Here is a 5142-nt window from a genome sequence, read left to right on the forward strand (position 1 = left end):
TTTTTCAAATGCGATATAAACAAACCCCAACGAAAACTGTCCTGGGTAGTCAATCTGGTGCCTTTCTTGGTTCCTTCCCATCCTATCCACCAGCACTCATATAAATAAAGGTTCTGTGTGAGGAAAGTAAGGATGATGTGGACAGGAAAAAACTTTATTTGCCCCTGACTTTGCAGACTTTGCAGAGTTCAAGCAGGGGTATGTACAGGTCTGGAGTGCTGACCGCAGCCAACTTAATCCTTTTCTTTATTCTATCAGCTTTGGCAGAAACAGACCGAGGCAGGTCAGCCCACTCCTGGTCAAACATAGTGCGCAGCAGATGAAAGCAGGACAGACACTACCTGTTGCTTGCCAAGAGAGCCAGGTGGCAGAAAGCTTCTCACATGTCAGGAGGCACTAGGAAAAGTTCAGGAAACGCTAATGGACAGCTGACGTCTTCGTGGAGATCTCAGGCTGAAGCTTTCAGAAGGTCACTGCACCTTCAAGCACAGCTGCTGAGGAGTCAGGGTGCATGCAGCTGGGTGGGACACAGGGATACAGGGCTGACCAGAGATGTGCGTGTTTTCCTGGTGTGGGTCAATGCAGAGATGACAACCAGGGGCTGGTTAGGAACAGAGGCAAGATGGCAAGACAGAAATATGAGTCCTTGTACCCATAATAATCAGCTTTGTCTTTCTCCAAATGACAAACAAGCGTTTAAAGAGAAACTCATCCTCTTCCCTGGGTGGCTTTGGTGGTCTGGAATAGACTCCAGGAATTGCTTCCAGTCAGCCGTCTGTTCCTACACTCAGCTTGTGAGTAGTTGATGCCCCAGATTTTAGAGGAATTTAAATGGAAAAAGGGCAAAAAGGCTAATCCAGGGAGGGAGCCGGGAAGACATTTAGAAGCAGGAACATAGTAATGCAAAATCACTCTTCCCAACAACACTTTTAGCCTCCTCCCTAGGACCAAGGATTAAATGGAACAGAGAGCTGTTGTGATTTGGCTTCTGCTCTTCACATGTTGAATTTTATTTTCCTATTTCATTTTTTATTGTCTTTTTTTTTTTTTCATTTGGGAAGTGACCCAAGAAACTATGTTTCCCACATAGCCATTTCAAAGGAAATTTGATGCTGCAACAAGGACCCTGGGGGAAACACTTTGGGAAAATAGCACCAGCTCTGTCCTTCCTTTCTTTTTTTTTTTTAGGAAAAAAAGAAAAAAAAAAAGAAGGGGAAAGGAAGAGGAGCCCTCAGTGTATGGAGACATGAAGCTGTGGAGATTGTGTTTCAGAAAAGCAGGCAATGTGGCTGCTTCCTCCTGTTTTTTGAGCCAAGGACTCTCAGCCTCTGCTCAGTCACAGAAATATCTCACTCTTCAAAGCCTATACTTTTATATTCTCTTTTTTATTTTATCCCCTTACCTTCTTGTCCCCACTGGAAGGCTCCATAAAACCTCTCCTGACTTGTCTCAACATGCCACAAAAGCTTCTGCCCATTTAAAGATGGAGATGTTATTCCTTCTAGTCTTCCCCAGGAGATAGAAATTTTGGTGGGGAAAAACACCATGCTGTGGTCAGGCCCTCCTTGGCAGCCTCCTGGAGGTCCAGAGACTGACCTGTTTATGCCAAGGACTGGCATTTTCAGGTTAAGTAGGCTCATGCACCCTGCACATCTAAGTCTGCCCTCAGAGCAAAGATCTCCATGTTTTCCAGGATCACAGACTGATTGCCCAACACAGCAGTAATGGGGACTGTGAGTACACTTCAGGGACTGATCTAAACATTCAATATCCTGAATAAAAGGATTCCCGTCCCCAGACAGCCTCTGCAAAATGATCTCTCCCAGTTGTGTTGAAGTAGGCTGAGCTCAGAGAAAGGAGGGAAGACCCTTTCCCCAGGAATGTGTCCACCTTTTTAACTTGCCTTGGATAACTGAACAAGGGCTTTGATCAAAGCCACTTGGCATGAGTACCTGTCCCGGCCTATGAAATGCAGCTTTGCCCTACCAGCTTAGAGATACATAATGCTGGAGGCTGGAAGGAGTGCAGTTTGTGAGGGATATCCTTCCTGGATATCCCTGGTTGGATGAGCAGAGAAACAGACACCAAGAGTTTGCACCTGAGCTGCTTGGCCCATGCAGCTGCTGGGCTGGCTGGGCTCAGGCAGCTCTGGAGTCACCGGTTCTAGCAGTGGCAGGAGGGTTAGTGGGACTGAGAGGGTCAGCGGGTCTGGAGGCTGCAGGAATGGACTCTTGTCTCACACCCTGCAAGGGGCTGTGATGCAGTGGGTCAAGCAGGACCGGAGAAATGATGGTATTTTACCAGTCCACTTGCTGTCATTCTGCTTTGCGGGGTGGGAACCAGGGTAATGCTGCCGCAGGTTGTACACACATGCGCTGAAGAATCCAACAGTTGCCAAAATATTAATCTTTGGAATCGTCTCCCCCTACACTTAATACTCGTGGTAACCCAAAGAGTACTGCTGACTGATATTGCCAGCCTCGGTGGATTTATCGCCTCCACACAATGAAAGCCTTTTCCATCCTTATGCCCCTGGATGCATTTTCTGTGTGCCTTCTGTGAGAGTGTTCCTACCCAAGGGCTGGGAGCTGTCTAGTGGAAAGACATCAGGAATCATCTCCCAGCTCCAGTCCTCATGCTCTTGCACAGTGTGAAGTGCTGCAACAAGAACGTTTGTGTGCCACAAGCCACTTGCAGCAGCATCCTTGGATCCCAGGGAATCACTGAGTGGGAAGGGCTGCCGGTGCCTGCTCTCCAGCTGTTCTTCACCGTGCCATCATGATGATGGCACAGTGTCCAGATGACACAAGGTCATCCAGATCCGCCACTCGCACAGCCCTGCATCCCAAAGGGATGTCAGAGCAGGTGGGCAGCTGAGCCCTGATCTTGTGGAAAGGGTGTGCTGATGAAGGCCCAAATGAGACATACAAAATAGTTCCTCCCCTTTAGCACAACTCTTGTTCCTTCCACTCTCACTTCACACAACTTTAAAGCGCCAGTGTAACCCCTCACAAGACCCTCAAGGTCTATTCAGACCCTGAAATTCCCTCAGGCTGGCAGTCTGCCCCTATACACCACAAAGTACCAAAAGGCCGAACCTGCTCCCCTGTAGCTGAGCAGTCTGCCCATTTAATAAGAACATGGAATACTTTGGGTTGGAAGGGATCTTTAAAGGTCTTTTGTTTCCAAGCCCCCTGCAGTGAGCGGGGGTATCTTGAACTGGACCAGGTTTCTCAGAGCCCTGTTCAAACTGGCCTTAAATGTTTCCAAGGATAAAACATCTACCACCTCTCTAGGCAATCTGTGTCAGCGTTCCACTACCCTTATTGTAAAGAGTTTCTTTGCTGAATCTAGAGTGAATATCCATCTGTTTTGTTTAAAACCATTCCCGTTGCCCTATTGCTACAGGAAAGCCCACTTCCCTTGCCGATGAGACTTCAGGAAAAGTCTGCTTGCTGGGTAGAGGCCATCACTAAGCCCCAGCCCTCTCTTCCACGACCCCTGCTGGTGCCCAGAACATGTGACCGTGCATTTTCACATTTCCACTGATTCCCTCGGGTTGAGCCTTGCTAAGCATCGCACGTGCAGGAGGCTGGAGCTGGCAGATCAGGAGACTGCAGGAATCATGGGTGTGGCCACAGAGACATGGGAGGTTTCCTCTGCCTGTAGGAGGTTGTCCTGGGTGCGCACACGGATTTCCAGGGTGAAATCCATTGTTTATACTGGGATTCAGCTCAGCCACACCAAGTAGTACAGCCTGACAAGCTTCACCTGCTTCCCCTCCCACCGTCCAGACAGCGAACCCCAGCCCTGCCTCAGCAGGGATGTCTGTTTCAGAGAGGACAAGGCTTGTCAGTATCTAGTACACTCTGTTGTCCTCAGCAAAGGATTTTAGGTAAGGTCAGCTTTTTTTTTTTTTTTTCCCCATTTATAGTTTCACTCATTGACAACGGACAGAGATCCACGAGATTAATTTCATGGATTCCTCCAAACAACTGTGACTCAGTAGCAACTTTCAAGTGCTCTCAACCTGGTTGCACCTGAGTAAGTGTCCTGGAGGCCTGATTTGCTTTCTTCCCATCTACCTGGGTATTTCACACATGCCTGAATCACTTTATTTCCATCCACCTGGGTATTTCAAACACACTGCCACCACAGCATCTCCATCTCAGTTTATCTCCACATCTTATTGCATATTCCCAAATGACATTGAATAATGTGTCTGCGATATTACTTTTTAAGTAACCTTAATTGTCTGATTTTGATTTGTGTTTAAATTGCACTTTTCCCTGCAGCCTGAGAGGCATCAGAATTATACACAGAGGATTTCGTTGGAAAATGTTTCTGTATACTCCTTCGGTGAGCATTCCTGTTGGAAGGCATATGCACGAGGGGGCAGAATTAAAGCTTCTGGGGAAAGATCAACCTCTGAGTTTCCTGAGGTTTATGAGATTAAAACCTCACATTTAACATTGCACTAAAAGAGAGCTGTCAGGTTCTATTTCACATATGATGTTGTTTTTGTGAAAAGTACTTTTTACAAAACATATGGCCAAAGTAATTGTTTGAGGTTGGGGGGGTGAGAGTGGGAAGAGGGAGTTATTCCAGGGAAAATATGTCTTTTGAGCAACCCTGACCTGAAGAATTTGTAGCTGTCGGTTAATGCATGTAAATGAAGCTGAGTTCAGGGTAGCGATATTTGCTCTTCTGTTTTCTTTGCCAGGAGGGAAGGAAGCAAAGGGAAGTAGGCTGCTCAGAGGAAAGCATGATGCAATGCCTCAGCACAAGTCATGGACACCTTCCATGGCTCCAGATCCACCTCAAGCTGGGCTGAACAACCACAGCCCAACTGGTGAAGGCCTGTTTGCACATGGGTGCATTTAATGAGCAACACACTCTGTTCATTACATGCCTTCTCTTTAAATCATAAAAGACTTCATGAAGGCTTTTCCTTTCCAAACATATGTAGATTGGTTGCTCCCCTTTAAGGTGGCTTTTGTGTGCACACCAGAGAGAAATGCTCAGTCAGGCTGAAGCTTGGGGCTGACATCAGTGGGAGCTTTCGTTAATTGAATTACTGTTTTGTGGCAGAATGTTTTAAAAATAAGCGGAAATGTCCCACATACTTTTTTGGCTGAGAGA

General features: G+C 47.0%; 1 long non-coding RNA gene across 1 annotated transcript; it reads left to right on the forward strand.

Annotated features, from left to right (window-relative positions):
- The first annotated feature begins 2842 nt into the window (after positions 1 to 2842).
- LOC116780213 lies at positions 2843 to 4819 on the forward strand. Its single transcript, XR_004354381.1, has 3 exons — positions 2843 to 2865; positions 4296 to 4359; positions 4724 to 4819. It is a non-coding gene; the product is annotated as an uncharacterized LOC116780213 (long non-coding RNA).
- The last annotated feature ends 323 nt before the right edge of the window (positions 4820 to 5142 follow it).

Source organism: Chiroxiphia lanceolata, chromosome Z (assembly GCF_009829145.1).
Source record: "Chiroxiphia lanceolata isolate bChiLan1 chromosome Z, bChiLan1.pri, whole genome shotgun sequence".
NCBI lineage: Eukaryota > Metazoa > Chordata > Aves > Passeriformes > Pipridae > Chiroxiphia > Chiroxiphia lanceolata.